The following is a 20876-nucleotide window of genomic DNA, read 5'->3' as shown; positions in this document are numbered from 1 at the left end:
TGAGCCATTACTCCCCAATTCTAGAGCTAACAAATTTTGTTTTATCAAATGTTAACTCACCTTTTCTGAAATCCCAAAAGGCACATTTTCCACTTGAATTAGTCTAAAATGGAATTGATTTACATCACGAAGGACACTCATTCACTTAAATAACTTATTTGTTCAGTTGCACAACGATGAATGAATGAATGTTTGTTTTTCCCCTTACCAGCAAGGTTGTGTTCTGGAAGACAATGATCACTGGGTCTGTGAGGTTTTCAATGGTGACATTGACCACTTCTATTCCACTTACTAGATTGTTTAACACAGTGCTGTTATTGTCACTCTGGAGACAAAGAACAGCAAGAGTAATGTATACTTAAGGACTGTGTATACCTTTTACAGATGGGACAGTGTATTTTAAACAGGATTAAATTTGAATAAATTCGTATATACAACCCTTTTTGCAGAGACTTGGCCTTATTGGTATTTCAGTAAGTGAGGCAAAATAAGGAGCATTTCTGAATGGTATGAGTGTACAGCCAGCATGAAACTGCCCACCCAAACAAGGCAGAGGCAGCTTAGGTTTGCAGAAACATGTTTGGATTCATTTGGCAGAATGTCCTCACCAACATATGGGCAGCACGGTGGCACAGTGATTAGTACTGCTGCCTCACAGCGCCTGAGACCCGGGTTCAATTCCCGCCTCAGGCGACTGACTGTGAGGAGTTTGCACATTCTCCCCGTGTCTGCGTGGGTTTCCTCCAGGTGCTCCAGTTTCCTCCCACAGTCCAAAAATGTGCAGGATAGGTGAATTGGCCGTGCTAAATTGCCCACAGTGTTAGGTGCAGCGGTAAATATAGGGGAATGGGTCTGGGTGGGTGCCCTTCAGTGGGTCGGTATGGACTTGTTGGGCCGAAGGGCCTGTTTCCACACTGTAAGTAATCTAAAAACATTCCAAAAGGCTGATTAAAACTGAATCCTCATATCTTCTTTACAACTTTGAACACATTGTTTATGATCCGACATTTGAAGGAAGAATCTCTTCCTGTAATGAGAGTCTGTTCATCCGGGGCACTGAATATTGGAAATAGAAAAGTTCATGTTGTGTGGATGGAAGTAATCTCCTGAACTCTGTACTGGAAAGGAACACTTTGTCTGTGACTGCCGATGTTCCAGTTTACCTGACATCAAGTTAAAACAGGAAATGGTTTTCCAATCCATGGATTATCCGATGGTTGTAGCACCTTCACTTCCATTTCAGTATTTACTCCAGGTGTCCCAATGTCAGCTATTTTCCCAGCTCGTTAAAGCTGTTCCAATCCATACTGCCCAATTCTTTTACAATTACAGAGGACTTCCCGGGATATGAGAGATTGGGAGAATTGGTGAGTATGAACTGGCCAGAGTAGAAAATTACTGAATGAAAATGGAGCATATAAGGACAACTAATGTTTGAAACGTCAAAGTGATGCAAAAGATGAAATAAACAAAAACTGAAAGTATTGTTCCTGTTGGTTCCTTTGTTATTTTTATTTGCTGGAGACTGGTATTCTGGAAGAAACACCAAGCTAATGATGGATCAATATACTGAGTACCTTGTGTCCATTTTCACACAAGAGGAAGCAGACAAAACACCAGTAATAAACAGTAAACCTATTAACTAGGAGCAGGAGTAGGTAACTCAGCCCCTCAAGCCTATTTTGCCGTTCAACTGATCATTGCTGATTTAATCTCTGCCTCAACTCCACTATCCTGCCCTCTCCCCATAACCCTCTAACCAAGTATTAATTAAACATCTGTTTCTCTCCTCCTCAAATTTATTCAGTCTCCCATGTCCACTGCATTCTGGAATAGAGAACCCCATAGATTCATGACCCTTTGAGAGAACAATGGATGAATGAAGGGATTGGGGTTCTCATCAAGAATACAAAAGCATTATACGTGAGATGTAGACAACTGGGATCAAATGATTCTTATGAAGAGTATAAAGATGGTAGGAGCATTCTGAAGAGGGAGATCAGGAGGTCAGAGAGGGGATATGAGAGCCTTGGCAGATAAGGTTCAGGATTCTCTAAAAACATGAACAGTAAAAGAGGAGCTCGAGAGAGAATCAGGTCCCTTATAGATCAATGAGGTTCTCTCTCTGTGTTAGGAGATGGGAGAGATACAAAATAAATACTACGTGTCAATCTTTTACTGTGGAGAAAAAAGATGGTGGCTAGGGAACTCTGGGTAAATAAATATTGATGTGTTGAAAACAGTTCACATTGCAGAAGAGGAAGTGTTGAATGTCTGAGAAAACATAACGTTAAATAAATCTCCAGGACCTGATCAAGTGTATCCCAGAATGCTGTGGGAAGTGACGGAAGAAATTGTGGAGCCCATTCAGAAATATTTGACTCATCTGTCATCACAGGTGAGTTGCCAGAGGACTAATGTTGTGCCTTTATTGAAGAAAATTGCTTGGAGAATTGTGTTCAAGAGTCAGGGGGTCATGATGCAGCTATGTAAGACATTGATGAGGCCACACGTAGGATTTTGTGTTCATTTCTGGTCGTCAGTCCAAAGGAAGGATTGGAGGCTTCAGAAAGAAAAGTTTACAAGGATGCTGCCTGGATGAGAGGGCATGAGCTATAAGGAGAGGTGAGTAAAACTCGGAACGCAGGAGCTGAGGGGAGGCTTAGTCGAAATCTACAAAATGAATGAGATGCATAGCTAGGGTTGACATCACTGTCCTTCTGAGCAGTTTATGCTCTCAAACCCAGTGTTCTCCTGCTCTAACTTCAATACAGCCCAGAACTAAAAACTACTTAACAAGTTTTGTAAATTGAAGGGTCAAATGTGATGTTCGTACAGGCACACAAGCCCCCATACAAGAGGCAAAATACAGTTAAGTGGCAGTCTAAATGATTCGTGTAATTTGGTAGCTTTTCCTTTGAGTGACAGAGTGAGTGCTGAAGCTGTGTTCTCTCCTGTTTTCAAGTGTGGGTCTTGTGTCTGAAGCAGTGCCACAAGTATGGCAGTGAGCTTACACAGGTGGTCGAGGTCAGTGAATGTATCTTCAAAAGGACATTTCCCCCCAACCACACCACTCTCACCACACGCTGCTCAATGCACCACAGCCATATCACCCAGCAGTCCCTGGGGACTGGGACTCAGACCAAACATCCAGATACTGCACCTTGTGCTCATGCAGAACCCAGTGAGGCCAGACCCTCACCCAGTTCCTGCTGCTTCCACAAAACTCCAGCTACTCGGTATAGCAGCCCCATCACACGACACGGTACAATACAATCACTGGGACATTTCTCTCTCTCTCTTGTTGGAAAATGTTGACCATGAGAGTATGAAGCAGCGTGTATGAGCATAAACCTGCTGTCCTTTCTTGCATCCCACTCCGAGGCACAGCACGACATTTCACGTTGTTAACTTCATAAATGTAGCAATTACTTGATATAATATTATCCTATTGTTATTTTTCAAATGAATTAACTTGCATTTTACTTCAATGTTGATTCTGACTACGTTACCTGGAAAAGTTTTGTATTTCCATAGATAACAAAAATGATTCTCGATATCAGAACATTTGGCTGTTCCTTAACCTTGTCCAGAAGAGTTGGAGGCAATTCAATTTCAACCTTTCGGGCTAAGCTTGAGACATTTTTCTGCTGGATCTGTTTGAATGAAACAAGGTAAATCAGTTGTTTATCATGAGCCCAGCTGGTGATAATACTGAACCAGTTAGATTCCAGAGTGAAACCTGACTTGATTGACTGTAAAGTTTATTTTTCCAGTTTGGGTGCCATGGTGATCAGTCACTGAACATATTCATAAGAGGTTTCTCATATTCTTTTAACTAAGAGCAGAAGTTTAGCATACAAACTGGAAAAACCAACACCATGATATAAGTGAGACGTTTTGGAAGTATTCAATCATAAACAGCAAAAAGACCCAAGAACCCATTTCCACGATAGTATCTCTCAAACAGACTTAACCCCCTGTGAACTGTCGCTCCGGTCAATTTCTTACTCAACTGACAAGCTCACCAGGGTGACATTTACACATTCACCTGTGATCTTTTCTCCTTTTCTGAGATACCCAGACACTGACAGACTAAGAAATGCTAAGGGAGTTTTTCTGCTCTGTCTACCTGTACAGCTGAAACAGCTTATGACATCTTGTTCGCTCTGATGGTCTGGGGACTGTCAAAATTAAACTGCTCTTTTACTGGTATGTATTCTTTTCTTTCAAACCTCTCCCTACCCTCTCTCCAACTGTCTCTCAGTCTGTCATGAATCTTAAATTGGTAAACACTCCAAGTGGCTCACTTTTCTAACTTGGAAGTATTTCACCATGACCTCATTGTCACTGGGTCAAAATCCTGGAGCTCCCTCCCAATCCCATTGTGGGTCTACCTACAGCACAGGGACTGCAGCAGTTCAAGAAGGGGATCTCACCACCACCTTTTCATGGGCAACTCGGGATGGGCAATAAACGCTGACCCAGTCAGTGACACCCACATCCAATGGGGGGGAAAAGAAACAAAGAAACATTGTCCAATAGTCTTTCCATCAGGTGACATGTTTGGGTGTTTAGCTTAAGCACATCGTTTCATGGAAAGGTAGTTTTGATCCAATGCTTCACAGAACATTTTTCACAGAACTGAAAATCCATTTACCTTGAGAGTCCAAGATCCCTGATAATAGCATATTGGGAGCCTTTATCACAGTCTGTACTCTGAAATATCAGGAACAATATGCTGAAGGAAAATAGGTGGAAAGGCAGCTTGTCAGAGGGAGATCAACAGTTTATACAGAAATACTGATCGGTTCAGTGAGTGGGCACAAAGTTGGTAAATGGAGCAGAATGTGAGAAAATGCAAAGCTGTTCATTTTGGAAGGGAAACCAAAACAGTGTCATTTAAATGGAGAAACCCTGCAGAAAGCTGCAACACAAGGGGACTTGGAGAAACTTGTGCACAAAACACAACAAGCCCACTCACTGGTGCAGCAGGTAATCAGGAAGTCTAATACAATATTGGCCCTGATTTCAGTGGAGTTGGAATATAAACGTAGAGAAGTCTTACTGCAACTGAACAAGGTGCTCGTAAGACCACATCTGTAGTATTTTGGTCCCCTTATTTAAGGAAAGATTACATTCCAATGAACTCTGAGGCAGTTCAGAGAAGGGTGACTAGAATACACTTTAGGGGCTTGACAGTGTAAATGCTGAGAGAGTATTTCACCTCATGGGAGAGTCTAGGACCAGCAAGCATAGTCTCAGAATAAAGGGGATCTTCTTGGAGAAAGTGAGGACTGCAGAGGCTGGAGATCAGAGCTGAAAATGTGTTGCTGGAAAAGCGCAGCAGGTCAGGCAGCATCCAAGGAGCAGGAGAAGCGACGTTTCAGGCATGAGCCCTTCTTCAGGAATGAGGAAGGTGTGCCAAGCGGGCTAAGACAAAAGGTAGGGAGGAAGGACTTGGGGGAGGGGTGTTGGAAATGCGATAGGTGGAAGGAGGTTAAGGTGAGGGTGATAGGCCGGAGTGGGGGTGGGGGCGGAGAGGTCAGGAAGAAGATTGCAGGTTAGGAAGGCAGTGCTGAGTTCGAAGGTTGGGACTGAAACAAGGTGGGGGAGGGGAAACGAGGTAACTGGAGAAATCTGAGTTCATCCCTTGTGGTTGGAGGGTTCCTAGGCGGAAGATGAGGCGCTCTTCCTCCAGCCTTCGTGTTGCTATGGTCTGGCGATGGAGGAGTCCAAGGACCTGCATGTCCTTGGTGGAGTGGGAGGGGGAGTTGAAGTGTTGAGCCACGGGGTGGTTGGGTTGGTTGGTCCGGGTGTCCCAGAGGTGTTCTCTGAAATGTCCCGCAAGTCGGCGGCCTGTCTCCCCAATAAGAGGAGGCCACATCGGGTGCAGCGGATGCAGTAAATGATGTGTGTGGAGGTGCAGCTGAATTTGTGGCGGACATGGAAGGATCCCTTGGAGCCTTGGAGGGAAGTGAGGGGGAAGGTGTGGGCGCAAGTTTTGCATTTCTTGCGGTTACAGGGGAAGGTGCCAGGAGTGGAGGTTGGGTTGGTGGGGGGTGTGGACCTGACGAGGGAGTCATGGAGGGAGTGGTCTTTTCGGAACGTTGATAGGGGAGGGGAGGGAAATATATCCCTGGTGGTGGGGTCCATTTGGAGGTGGTGGAAATAGCGACGATTATACGATGTATATGGTGGTAGGTGAGGACCTATGGGATTCTGTCTGGTGGCGATTGGAGGGGTGGAGCTTAAGGGCAGAGGAGCGGGAAGTGGAGGAGATGCGGTGGAGAGCATCGTCAATTACGTCTTGAGGGAAATTGCGGTCTTTGAAGGAGGCATTCTGGGTTGTTCGGTATTTGATCTGGTCCTCCAGGGAGCAGATGCGGCGGAGACGAAGGAATTGGGAATATGGGATGGCGTTTTTACAGGGGGCAGGGTGGGAGGAGGTGTAATTTAGGCAGCTGTGGGAGTCGGTCGGTTTATAGTAAATGTCCGTGTTGATTCGGTCGCCTGAGATAGAAATGGAGGGGTCTAAGAAGGGGAGGGAGGAGTCTGAGACGGTCTAGGTAAGTTTGAGGTCAGGGTGGAAGGTGTTGGTAAAGTGGATGAACTGTTCAACCTTCTCGTGGGAGCACAAGGCAGCGCCAATACAGTCATCGGTGTAGTGGAGGAAAAGGTGGGGGATGGTGCCACCACCGTCAGGGGTTATGTGGAAAGTGGCCATGGGGAATGTCGGCTCAGCTGTTATCCTATTGAATGGCAGAGGAGCCTCAAGGGGCCAAACAGCCTCCTCCTGCTCCCATTTCTTATGGCCTTATGGAATTCTGGGAGGTAACTGGCATCTTCCTTGAGAAACAGCTTCCCTTCCCGTGTAAATACAGTCCCTTCCTCTCTGGGTTATTCACTGATAGGAGTGACCATATTAAAGTAAGCTGTTAGTTGTCTGCCAGTGCCCTGCTGAGAGTTGTAACAATAACTGCAGCAATCCATTAGGTTCGGATGGGGATCTACCTGGGATACAGTACAAAGCAAACAAATCTGGATGCTGGAAATCAAAAGTAATAAGAGGAAATGCTGGAAATACACAACAGGTCAGGCAGCATCTGTGGAGAGAGAAGTGGAGTTACATTTTAGGTTGGAAACCTTTTGTCAGAATTCGAAACAAAGTCAGAGATACAACAGGTTTTAAACAACACGGGCAGGAGAATGGGAAGATCTGTGATGGGGCCAGGCAAAAGGACTCTCCCTGTCTTTTCACACAGCCGCTGTTGGTGAGGATTCTGCCATTTCCCATCTGTACTCCTGGTTGAGACTCATCTTTTGTTTCTTTCTTTGTTCCATTCTCATCATCTTTTGCCTTGTACCATCGTCTCTCTTATTATTCAATCACTGCTGCCTTTCACCTTGTCACCAAAGAAGATACTTTCAGTGTGAGGTATGAATTGGTACTTGGGACTCTGCAGTGGTCACCCTCATCAATACTGTCATGGACAGATATTTTTGGGACTTTCCTATAACTTATCTGTGACTTTGAGGATTGCCAGGCTATTTCAGAGGGCAGCTAACAACAAAACATATCGGTAAGGAGCAGGAGGACGCTATGAGACTCCCCACCACTCATTCATCTGAACTCCAGCAAAAACCATCCTATCCTCGTCAATCTCTCCTCATCTGTCAGTCCTGCCATCCCTGCAATCAGCCTGGTAAACCTTCACTGCACTCCCTCGAGAGCAAGTGTATCCTTCCTCAGAAAAGGAGACCAAAACTGCAACAATATTCTCGGTATGGCCTCACCACGGCCCTGTACAAGAGTCACATGTAGTGCAGACCAGGTAAACACAGCAGATTTTATTCCTGAAAGGGGATTCGGGGATTTCAATATCTAACTCTAATAGACTTACCCTGTGTTCCAGGGTTCTGAACTTTTCCCACCCAGGGCACCTGTACAAGGCTGAAAAGTTGTTGTGGTCATTCAGGGAGAATGGGAGATGTCAGGGCCAGTGGAGCTGGGGAAGACCGATAGAGCAGGGGAAGGACAAAGACTTTTAAATGAAGGGGGAAACGTTGAAGAATGGAGGCATGTGGGACTGTAAGAACAAGAGGTATAGGTCAGAGAGGTTTGAGGAAATCTCATAGTTTTCAAACAGTGTGTAAGGTTGGCCAACGTCAGTGCTGCAGGAGCCACACCTCAAAGGTGAATCATTAAGGCCACACCCACAGATTGAGAAAATGGAAGAATGTAAAGCTGCATCATTCTGTCAGATCATTTGCGAACCCACTTTGGAAAGCTTTGCTGTATTCCCTTCTCCCACATGGATGTACAGTACTTCACCTCCCCTTCAATCCATCCCCGCAGTTCACCACAATTCCTCCCCCTCGTAGTGAGTTCCACATTCTCTTGGAGTAAATAGGACTCCAAGAGTGATCTAACCAAGATTTGAGATAAGTTTGCATAATTTCCTTCCTTTTCACTCTATTCATCTAGATGTGAACTAAGCACGATGATTCTTTTATTCTGAACTTAAAAACCTGCATTTTTATAGAATCCCTACATTGTGGGAGCAGGCCATTTGGCCCATCAAGTTCATACTGACCGTCCAATGAGCATCTCACCCAGACCCACACACCGACATTTCCCATGGCTAACCCACCTAGCCTGTACACCCCAGGACACTATCACGGTCAATCCATGCAACCTGCACATCTTTGGACTGTGGGAGGAAACCTGAGCATCTGAAGGAAACCCACACAGACACGGGGAGAATCTGCAAACTCCGCACTGACAGCCACCCAAAGGTGGGATCGAATCCAAGCCCATGACGCTGTGAGGTAGCAGTACTTTCCATCAAACCACCATGCCACCCTAATTATCTGTGTACTGCTGCTGAGATCCTTTTGTTACTGTACTCAAATTAAATTCTTGTTTTTCGAGTAAGAGATTATGTCTTTATCTTTCAAACCAAAATGTGTATCACATGTTTATACGTATTGATATTTGTTTGTAAACTTTATGCCTATTCTACAATTATTAGATTTCTGATCATTTGTGGTAATCCCCACCTTTATTGGTTTCATCCATAAATTTACATTGTTTTTCAATTCCAAACTCTAAGTGAATAATAAAAATTATCAACAATTGTGATGCATCTTCTGACAAATTCAAGAGCACCTTTGGAGAGGTTCAGGATCGGATTAAGTATGACCCTGAGGTAGTTCACAAACATTGAGTGGAATTAAATAAATCTAGAATACAGTATCAATGTGAATTCACAGGAAGGGTTAACTCCAGTTTAAAATAACTACACTGAAAGATTCTCAAGCCCTCTCACAGCATTTTCTCTAAAAATGGTGTTAGTTTCCAACACATGATAGTCATTGCTTACAATGCCCAGCTAAACACAACACTCACCAAATCTGATGGAGGAAAGTGAAGTCCTGGGAACTTTTCAGCTTCTATTTTTTGAATGTGAGCAAAGTAAGTTGGCGTTGACCAGGATTGATTTCCTCCTTCAAATTCTATCTCTGCGAGTATTCTCTCCAGTGTTGTACTATAACAGAAACGCAATTTAATAAAAGCAGAAAGTGCTGGAAATATTCAGCCTGGCAACATCTGTGCAGTGAGCAACATGTACATGGCTCCACAATAAAACGTAAAGGGGTCACCCCCACAAGCTCATAACCAGAGGGACCTTGTTGATGACACATGTAGGATTTTCCAGGGGAAATGCTGTAAAGTGCTTCAATAAATCCAGGAAAACATACCGTGGATTATTAAGTAAATGATGAAATGAAGCAAGATATATTTCTCATACTGTGAGCCCTGGTGGTGCTCAGAGTCTGGCAGCCAGCATTACCAGGGACTGGGCATGTGTGTCAGGCACTAACCATTTTAATCACGGATTAGTGCGATCAGTCAGGGAGCTTTAAACAGACAAAAAAGGGAGCTTTAAAAAGGTGAACATGTAAAGAAATTCTTCCATCTTCTCGTGATATTGCAAATGCCCCCATTCCATCAGCAATGTTAACAGACCTGCTCACCACTGCCAACATGGAACCTGACCTTGATGGGTGGAAATTATCCTGAACCAGGATCTGAACCAGGAACATAGGGAAAGGAGAGAAATACCCAACACGTGACAAAAGGTAAGCACCTGACCCCCACACAACATTCACATGAACGCTTGCTCGTAGATGTTTAATTTAATCACCGGGCTGAAACTGGAATTGTACATTAATTGGAGGTGAAAATTAGACGGTGTCTATAACAGACAGCTGATTAGCAACAAGTTGAAAATCACAGATCTCCTGCAGTGCCACATGGCCCATTGAGTCTGCACCAATCAGACAGTCAGCCAAGGCTGGAATTGAACTGAGATAACTGGTGCTGGGAGGCAGCAGTGCTAACCACAGTGTGACCAATCAATCCCACAGATTCTGTTCTCAGATGAACATCACATTTTATGAGCACTGATACCTACCTGTCAGGAATGACACCATCACATTGCCCTAGGAATTTGTTCACTGAATCAGAGTTGTTCATATTTTTCTCCCGGGAAAGCAGTTGCTGCATCATGTCACGGCACATTTGGTTGGGATCCAAATTCTGGGGAGTGGGATTGTTACCTGCACGATGACGGAATATGAAGGAGACAAAATATAAACAAGTAAAATGGTTTGAACTTTATCAGGAATAATACAGGAAATAACAAGAAACTACCCAAAACTCGCAACTAGAATTGGGGAATTGGAAACCTTTGTTCAGATGTTTTTTTGAAAGGAGGAGAGGGTGTTTAGTCATAAGCCCGTGGGTAATGTAAGAAAGGGCTCTTTATTTATTTATTCATTTGTGGGATGTGGGCATTGCTGGCTGGCCGGCATTTATTGCCCGTCCCAGCTGCCCTTGAGAAGGTGGGTGTGAGCTGTCTTCTTGAACCAGTCCACCTGCTGTGGGTTGACCCCCAATGCCATTAGGGAGGGAATTCCAGGATTTTGACCCAGCGATGGTGAAGGAATGGTGATATATTTCCAAGTCACGATGGTGAGTGTCTTGGTGGGAAATATGCAGGTGGTGTTGTTCCCATGTCTGTACTGCCCTTGTCCTTCCAGATGGGTGTGGTTGTGGGTTTGGAAGGTGCTGTCTGAGGATCTTTGGTGAATTTCTGCAGTGCATCTTGTAGATAGTTCACACTGCTGCTACTGAACATCAGTGATGGAGGGAGTGGATGCTTGTTGATTTAGTGGGGATAAAGCGGGCTGCTTTATCCTGGATGGTGTCAAGCTTCTTTGGTAAGTGGGGTAAGTGGGGAATATTCGATCACACTCCTGATTTGTACCTTGCAGATGGTGGACAGGCTTTGCGGAGTCAGGAGTTACTCGTCACAGCCTCTGACCTGCTCTTGTAGCCACTGGGTTAATGTGGTGAGTCCAGTTGAGTTGCTGGTCAATGATAACCAGGATGTTGATGGTGGAGCATTCAGTGATGGGAACATCATTGAATGTCGAGGGGTGGGGGTTAGATTGTGTCTTCTTGGTGATGGTCACACTCTCGCATTTGTGTGGCTTGAAACTTGTCAGTCCAAGCCTGGATATTGTCCAGATCTTGTTGCATTTGAACATGGGCTGCTTCAGTATCTGAGGAGTCATGAATGATGTTGAACATTGAGCAATCATTGGCAAACACCCCCACTTCTGACTTGGTGATGGAGGGAAGATCATTGATGAAGCAGCTAAAGTTGTTTGGGCCTAGGACACTACTCTGAGGAATGTGTACAGAGATGTCCTGGAGCTAAGATGACTGACCTCCAACAACCACGAGTATCTTCCTGCGTGTCAAGGGATGACTCTAAATACCAAAGATTTTGCCCCCTGATGCCCACTAATTCCAGTTTTGCTCGGACTCCTTGATGCCACACTTGGTTGAATGCAGCCTTGATATCAAGGACTGTCACTCTTACCTCACCATTGGAATTCAGTTTTTTTGTCCATTTTTGAGCCAATGCTGTAATGAGGTCAGGAGCTGAATGACCTGGTGGAACCTAAACTCGGCGTTACTGAGCAGGTGCTGCTGGAAAGCACTGTTGATGGACACCTTCCATCACTTTCCTGATGGTTGAGAGTAGACTGATGGGCGGGAATTGGATTTGTCCTGCCTTTTATGTGCAGGACATCCCTGGGCAAATTTCCACATTATTGTGTAGATCCCAGTTTTGTAACTGTACTGGAACAGCTTCGCTCGGGATGTCGCAAGTTCTGGAACACAAGTCTTCAGCACTATTGCCAGTACTATTGTACTATTTATGGGCAGCACGGTGGCACAGTGGTTAGCACTGCTGCCTCACAGTGCCAGAGACCCGGGTTCAATTCCCGCCTCAGGTGACTGCCTCTGTGGAGTTTGCACATTCTCCCCGTGTCTACGTGGGTTTCCTTCGGGTGGACCGGTTTCCTCCCACAGTCCAAAAATGTGCAGATTAAGTGAATTGGCCATGCTAAATTGCCCGTAAATGAAGGGGTAAATGTAGGGGGTGGGTTGTGCTTTGGCGGGTTGGGCGGAAGGACCAGTTTCCACACTGTAAGTAATCAAAAAATGTTGTCAGGGCCCAGAGCCTTTGCAGAATCCAGCATTTCCAGCCATTCCTTGATGTTAGAACATAGAACATAGAAGAATACAGCGCAGTACAGGCCCTTCGGCCCTCGATGTTGCGCCGATCAAAGCCCACCTAACCTACACTAACCCACTATCCTCCATATGCCTATCCAATGCCCGCTTAAATACCCATAAAGAGGGAGAGTCCACCACTGCTACTGGCAGGGCATTCCATGAACTTACGACTCGCTGAGTGAAGAACCTACCCCTAACATCAGTCCTATATCTACCCCCCCTTAACTTAAAGCTATGCCCCCTTGTAACAGCTGACTCCATACGTGGGAAAAGGTTCTCACTGTCAACCCTATCTAACCCCCTAATCATCTTGTACACCTCTATCAAGTCACCCCTAAACCTTCTTTTCTCCAATGAAAACAACCCCAAGTGCCTCAGCCTTTCCTCATACGATCTTCCTACCATACCAGGCAACATCCTGGTAAACTTCCTCTGCACCCGTTCCAGTGCCTCCACATCCTTCCTATAGTATGGCGACCAAAACTGCACACAATATTCCAGATGCGGCCGCACCAGAGTCTTATACAACTGCAGCATGACCTCAGGACTCCGGAACTCAATTCCTCTACCAATAAAAGCCAGTACGCCATATGCCTTCTTCACTGCACTATTTACCTGGGTGGCAACTTTCAGAGATTTGTGTACATGGACACCAAGATCCCTCTGCTCTTCCACACTACCAAGTAGTCTACCATTAGCCCAGTAATCCATCTTTTTAGTACTCTTACCAAAGTGAATCACCTCACACTTTGCTACATTGAACTCCATTTGCCACCTTTCTGCCCAGCTCTGCAGCTTCTCTATATCCCGCTGTAACCTGCCACATCCTTCCTCACTGTCTACAACTCCTCCGACTTTCGTATCATCCGCAAACTTGCTCAGCCAACCTTCTAACCCTTCCTCCAGGTCATTTATAAAAATGACAAACAGCAATGGTCCCAAAACAGATCCTTGCGGAACACCGCTAGTGACGGCACTCCAAGATGAACCTTTGCCATCAACTACTACCCTCTGTCTTCTTCCAGCCAGCCAATTCCTAATCCAAACCTCCAACTCACCCTCAATGCCATATCTCTGTATTTTCTGCAGTAGCCTACCATGGGGGACCTTATCAAACGCCTTACTAAAGTCCATATATACCACATCTACCGCTTTCCCCTCATCTACCTCCTTAGTCACCTTCTCAAAGAATTCAATAAGGTTTGTGAGGCATGACCTGCCCTTCACAAAACCATGCTGACTATCCTTGATCACATTATTCTTATCCAGATGTGCATAAATCCTATCCCTTACAATTCTCTCTAAGACTTTGCCCACAACAGAAGTGAGACTCACTGGCCTATAGTTACTAGGATTATCCCTATTCCCCTTCTTGAACAAGGGAACCACGTTTGCTAGCCTCCAGTCCTCTGGCACTACTCCTGTAGACAAAGAGGACACAAAAATCAAGGCCAATGGCTCTGCAATCTCCTCCCTTGCTTCCCAGAGAATCCTAGGATAAATGCCATCAGGCCCAGGGGACTTATCTATTTTCACCCTTGCCAGAATTTCCAACACCTCTTCTCTACATATCTCAAAGCCATCCATTCTACTTATTCGTGCCTCAGTATTCATATCGACAACAATGTCCTGTTCCTGAGTGAATACTGACGAAAAGTATTCATTCAGCGCCTCCCCAATCTCTTCAGCCTCCACACGCAACTTCCCATTACTATCCTTGATTGGACCTATTCCTACCCTAGTCATTCTTTTATTCCTAACATACCTATAGAAAGCCTTAGGGTTTTCTCTAATCCTACCAACTAAGGACCTTTCATGTCCCCTCCTTGCTGCTCTTAGCTCTCTCTTCAGGTCCTTCCGGGCTACCTTATAACTCTCAATCGCCCCTATTGAACCTTCACGCCTCATCTTTACAAAGGCCGCCCTCTTCCATTTAACAAGGGATTCCAATTCCTTATTAAACCACGGCTCCCTCACACGACCCTTTCCTCCCTGCCTGATAGGTACGTACTTATCAAGGACACTCAATAGTTGCTCCTTGAACAAGTTCCACATATCAATTACGCTCTTGCCTTGGAATCTACTTTTCCAATCCACACATCCTAAGTCATGCCTCAACGCATCATAATTTCCCTGCCCCCAGCTATAACTCTTGCCCTGTAGGACACACTTATCCCTCTCCATCACGAGAGTAAAAATCACCGAATTGTGGTCACTGTCCCCAAAGTGCTCACCTACCTCTAGTTCTAATACCTGGCCTGGTTCGTTACCCAGAACCAAATCCAGTATGGCCTCACCTCTTGTTGGCTTATCTACATATTGTGTCAGGAAACTCTCCTGCACACATTGCACAAACACTGACCCATCTAACGAACTTGAGCTATAGCTTTCCCAATCAATATCAGGAAAGTTAAAGTCTCCCATAACAATCACCCTATTACTGTCACTCTTCTCCTGAATCATCTTCACAATCCTTTCTTCAACGATTCTAGGACTATTAGGAGGCCTGTAAAAGACTCCTAACAGGGTGACCTCACCTCTCCTATTCCTAACCTCAACCCAAACTACCTCAGATGGCAAATCTTCGTCCATCTTCCTTTCCACCACTGTAATACTATCTTTGACAAGCAAAGCCACACCCCCCCCCTCTTTTACCCCCACCTCTGACCCTACTAAAACATTTAAACCCTGGAACCTGCAACAGCCAATCCTGTCCCTGATCTAGCCATGTCTCCGTAATAGCCACAACATCGAAGTCCCAGGTACCAACCCACGCTGCGAGTTCACCTACCTTATTTCGTATACTTCTGGCATTAAAGTATACACACTTCAAGCCACTCTTCTGTTTACAGGCACCCTCCTTTAAGATTGATGCCATATTCCTAACCTCCCTACACTCCAGGTCCTGCACCCTAAAGCTGCAGTCTGGGTTCCCATGCCCCTGCAGAGTTAGTTTAAACCCCCCCCAAGAGCACTAGCAAACCTCCCCCCAAGGATACTGGTGCCCCTCAGGTTCAGGTGCAGACCATCCTGTTTATAGAGGTCCCACCTTCCCCAGAAAGAACCCCAGTTATCCAAATACCGAAATCCCTCCCTCCTGCACCATCCCTGTAGCCATTCCTTTCTAAATATAAGTAGATCCTATCCCTCAGTACCTTCTCCAGCAACTTTCCCACCACTGACATCAGGCTCACTGGTCTATAGTTACCTGGAATATCCCTACTAACCTTCTTGTACAGGGGTACAACATGAGCAAACTTCCAGTCCTCTGGCACGTCACCTGTGTTTAAGGATGCCACAATGATATCTGTCAGGGCCACACCTATTTCCTCTCTCGCCTCCCTCACCAACCTGGGATAGATCCCATCCTGTCCTGGGACAATCCTTTCTTCAACGATTCTAGGACTATTAGGACTATATTATGTGGAGGGAACTGAATTGGCTGAAGATTGGTATCTCTAACGCTGGGGGCCACTGGAGGAGGCCAAGATGGATCATCCACTCAGCACTTCTGGCTGAAGGTTGCTGTGAAAGCTGAGGGGAATGATGGTTGATGCAGAGCAGTGCATGAGTGAAAATCAACAGGATCTGGTGGGAGGGGGGAGAGACAGGTTAGGGGGAAGACTACACCAAGTTAGTGAGATTGGTGGACTCTTGAGGGGAAGTATCCTGAATATAAAATACCATTGCCATCATTATCTCATATTTAATTCTATTCTGAAGACTTTGGAAACTAACAGCAGGTTGCTCTACATTTGCAGTAAAACAATGGATACACCATAAAGCTGAAATCATTGGAACTGTGGTTTAGATTAGAGTGGTGCTGGAAAAGAACAGCAGGTCAGGCAGCATCTGGGGAGCAGGAAAATTGACATTTCAGGCAAAAGTCCTTCATCGGGAATAGAAGCAGAGAGCCTCCAGGGAGGAGAGATAAATGGGGGCTGTGTTTTATAAGAAAATTCAAACAAGATATTTCCACAATCTGCTGTTACAGTGGTCTTTCTCCCACTGTGCTTCCATCCAGCAAGCTCTGCACTAATACAGCCATCACTGTAGCACAATTCCCAAAACTGAATAGTCGATTTTATGATAAAGTTCATTTACCTGCTGAAGAGGACAGGCTGGAGGATGATTCCTAAAGTGGAAATTCATACGTGAGATATTTTTCAATCAAATCGATGTTTATAAATAATGGAATTGAGATACTGAAGGGTAATTCTGTCTTACTGGGGGTGTTTCACAGGCTCTGCCTGTCACTGGGGTAGTGACACTGACATGATTGGAAAGGTTACTCTGTGTTATAATTTTAAATGGGTCACCACTTGGAAAAAAGGCAAAAATGTCCTGTAAAGAAATATGGTAAAAATATTGCAACAGATCATCCTAAATTAAAGCTTCATACTATAAGTATTTCACAGATTGATTCATCTCCAACATGGAAATGTTAAACATCTTCATGTCTCTACCTGTCATCAGAGCACAGAAAAATGAGAAGTGTAATTGGTTTTGAGCAAGTGAAAGGAGATCAGGGAACATTCCAGAATGTCCCTGTTCTTGATCAGTACCCAAGTATCATTGTGTCTTGGATAAATGTTTAAATACTTCAATGGTGACTAAAACGTGATCATTATTATCACAAAGTGTCAGTCCACAGATTCCAAATGTGAGAATTCCCAAGTCTAAGCCCTTCAGTGGGTGCTATTGTGTAACTGCTCTATCTATCCCTGATCGGAGGGGAATCCCACATTAACAGGAGTGGAATTGGGGCTAACCAGGGGCTCAGGCTGAGATCAAGATTTGGACTGCTGAAGGAAATCCAAACATTTAAAATTGAAGCTTTAATACAGCTCTCACTGGGGCCCTATTCAGCCTTCCCAGTCTGGTGGAGGTTCCAGATGTACCTGTTAAACATTGAGGCCTAGCAGGCAGGGACACATATAAACAGATGGACATGGAGCAGGAGCAGGCCAGACAGGCCTTGGGCCTGTTCCACAATTTAATAAGATCATAATACATTGGAGCAGAAGGAGGCCATTTGGCCCATCGTATCTGCTCTGTGATTCAATAAGTTCAAGGGTGATGTGATCATCCTCACTTCCACTTCCCGACCTTTCTCCAATAATTCTTAACTCTGTCACTGAATAAAAATCTGTCGAACTCAGTCTTTAATACACTTTATGGCCCAGTCTCTCCAGGCCTCTGCAGTAAATAGTTTCATACGACCAGTGCCTCAGAGAAAAGACATTCCTCATCGTCTCTGTCTTAAACAGACACACCTTACTCTGAGATTATTCCCTCTGCCCCTGAACTCTCTCATGACGAGAAATAACCCTCAGCATCTCAACTGTCAAACCCCCATAACCTGAAATGTTTCAACAAGGTCATCTCCCAATCTGTGAGACCTCAAGTACAGGCAAAATCTCATCAACTTCTTATCATAGCGATATCCCTCCGTACAGAATCACAGAATTCTTACAATGCAGAATGAGGCCATTTGGCCCATTGTGCTTGCACACCTCTTCAAACAAGCATCATTACCTCATCCCAATCTCCTGCCTCCTCCCCAAAACCTTGCATATGATTTTGATCCAAATAACCAGCCAACGCCCTGTTGAAAGCATCAATTGAACCTGCCTGCACCACATTTCCAGGCAGACCATTCCATACTCTAACTCTTCACTCAGTGAAAATGTGTTTGTTTGTTCTCACATCACCCCTGTTTGATTTGCCCATCCCTTTAACTCCCTGCCCTCTTGTCCTTGTTCCTTTCACAAGCAGGAGCAGTTTCTCCCTGTGGGCTCCATCCAGCCCACTCGGTTTCAAAAGCCTCTATCAAATCTCCTCTCAGCCATCCTCTCTCGAATGAGAACAGTGTGAACTTCTTCAATCTATTCCCATCACTATCATTCCTCATTCCTGGACGTATTCTTGTAAATTACTTCTGCATTCTCTCCAATGCACTCACATCCTTTCTATAATAATATGCCCACATCTCCTAACAATACTCCACTTGTGGTCTAACCAATGAATTATACAAGTTCAACATCACCTCCCTGTTCTTGTACTCCATGCCACTACTAATACAGGTGAGAATACTGTGGGCTTCAACTGCTTTCTCCACTTGTCCCACCACCTTCAATGATCTGTGCACCTAAACACCCAAGACCCTCTGCTCCTGCACCCCCTTTTCCTTGGGACCCACACAGTGAACATTTCGGGACTATCTCCAATGTCCGTACATCTTTCCTTAGAGTAGGGGACCAAACTGTTCACTGTCTTCTTGGTGTGTTCCAGCAGGTGCCCAGTTTCATTTTAACAAGTCGTCCTTATTTTTACACTTCATTCCCTTTGAAATAAGGAGCAACATTCCATTGGCCTTTCCGATTACCTTCTGAACTTACACACTCACGTTTTGAGATTCCTGGAAGAGAACTTCCAAAACCCTCTTTTGTCGTTTTCTACAGGCTTTCTTCATTAAATAACATTCAGCTCCTCCGATCTCCCTGGCAAACCTGACAAACAGCCATGGTGTGATTGAAAACCATGTCCCCAGAAGACCAGCCTGGGGTTCAGCATTACTAATCCAGTTACATTCCCACATTCCCACCACTTCCCCTCCAGTTTGATTGGGGCGTGATGTGCTGCTTTCTCGTTATTGCCAGCGCCAACACGTTCTCAATACGCACCGACCTTTCGTCCTTTCACACAATTAGTTCCCTTTCTTCTCTGATGCAGGCTCTTGTGAGACCCAGCAAACCACCACAAAGAAGAGACACAGACTGGAGTGCTTCAGTTCGAACCCCACCTCTGAAGAGGATGCTGCTGAGTGCTCAGAGGATGTCCCAGCAAGGCTTTCACTGCACCCTGTACCAGCTCAGACTTTCATCTCAGTGGGTACACTTTCTAGATTAGAGATAGGAGCACAGTCTGGTGAGCACATCATTGTGCTGTCCCACAGTTGGCCGAGGAAGAAATGTCCCAGGTCACTGGTCAGGAGAGAACTGGAGACCAGGCACCTGCACAACACCAGGCAGAATATGACCCTCTGTTCACAGCAATTAAAGGAGATCAGCAACATGCAGAGAAACACCCAGCAACAGTATACAAGCTTGTCTGCAGCAGGCAGGAAAGTGAATCCAAGGATGGATGAGTGCACCAATGCTAGCTCTGGCACCATGGACAGGCTGGTGACTGCTCTGGAAACCCAGGTCCTGCACACCAAGTGTCTGCTGCTTATACACCCAGGCCTGAACTCCATTAGTGTAGCTATCGGCTCTCAGCATCAATGGCAAAGCCAAAGGGGGATGAGGGACCTCAACCTCATTCCAGATCCTTCTTCCTCTCAGGGAGACAGGATGGTGCCAGCAGACACCCACTGGAGAAGGAGTCCCACATGAGACCTCCCGCAGCTTCTCAGGACAGTCTAGTGGTGTCTGGCCCCTTCACCTCCCCCCTGCCTCTGATGCTAATACCTACTGAAGTCCAAGCCAAGAGGGATGAGCCTATAACCCGGCAGGACAATCTCAGCTAACCTGGGCCCTCTAGAATCAAATATCCCTGATTTGGGTGACCAACCAAGTCTTCCAGGCTAACAAGACCGGCTACAGAGAACATTGCCCCTATCCCAGCAGCAGAAGGCCGGACTGCACTGAGACATTGGACTGAGATGGAAAGGAAATTAAAAACTGCACTGAGGGCGTATGGGTGACAGGGATGACACATCAGTGCATTTCTCTAAAAATATGCTCCTTTGCATTCTCAAAGTGTCGGCTTCATTGTCTGTGTGGCTGTTGGAGCTAGTAAGAGGTGAGCAGCCTTTTCAGATATCCCAAGGGAGAAAGAAGCTGTGATGGCCAAGCCTTACTCATTCTCTCAGAAGCACCCAACTCCTCGACTGCAGATAGCATCAGAATTACTGCAGATACTGGAAGGTGGAAGCACCTGAAGAGAGCAAGCAGACAATCACATGAAGAACAAACCATTTCTTCATTAACAGACAAGTTCAAGGAGTACAGAAATTGTCTGCTCCACACATACTGACCTGGGGTGTCTTACCATACACCTCACCGAGAATGAAAGGAAGTTGAAAACCCAGCACATTCATCCTGGAAGCAGGTTTCAGTTATTTCCTCGAGCTTGATGAAACATAGCTCTATCATGCTTCCTTGGGCACCTCTCCTTGTCAATGTCCTGATCCTCATCTTCCTCCTCAGAA

General features: G+C 45.3%; 2 long non-coding RNA genes across 2 annotated transcripts; both read right to left on the bottom strand.

Moving 5' to 3' along the window:
• Positions 1–221: 221 nt before the first annotated feature.
• On the bottom strand, positions 222–9479 carry LOC140496197 (uncharacterized). Its single transcript, XR_011964212.1, has 3 exons — positions 9413–9479; positions 3513–3656; positions 222–325 (listed from the first exon to the last, which is right to left on the bottom strand). It is a non-coding gene; the product is annotated as an uncharacterized lncRNA (long non-coding RNA).
• A 28-nt stretch (positions 9480–9507) lies between these two features.
• Positions 9508–16797, bottom strand: LOC140453128 (uncharacterized). Its single transcript, XR_011952309.1, has 3 exons — positions 16766–16797; positions 10482–10626; positions 9508–9551 (listed from the first exon to the last, which is right to left on the bottom strand). It is a non-coding gene; the product is annotated as an uncharacterized lncRNA (long non-coding RNA).
• Between the last annotated feature and the right edge of the window lie 4079 nt (positions 16798–20876).

This window comes from Chiloscyllium punctatum, chromosome 26, assembly GCF_047496795.1.
Source record: "Chiloscyllium punctatum isolate Juve2018m chromosome 26, sChiPun1.3, whole genome shotgun sequence".
NCBI classification, from domain to species: Eukaryota; Metazoa; Chordata; class Chondrichthyes; order Orectolobiformes; family Hemiscylliidae; genus Chiloscyllium; species Chiloscyllium punctatum.
The sequence above is the reverse complement of the archived record's forward strand: the minus strand, read 5'-3'. Positions and strand labels throughout refer to the sequence as shown.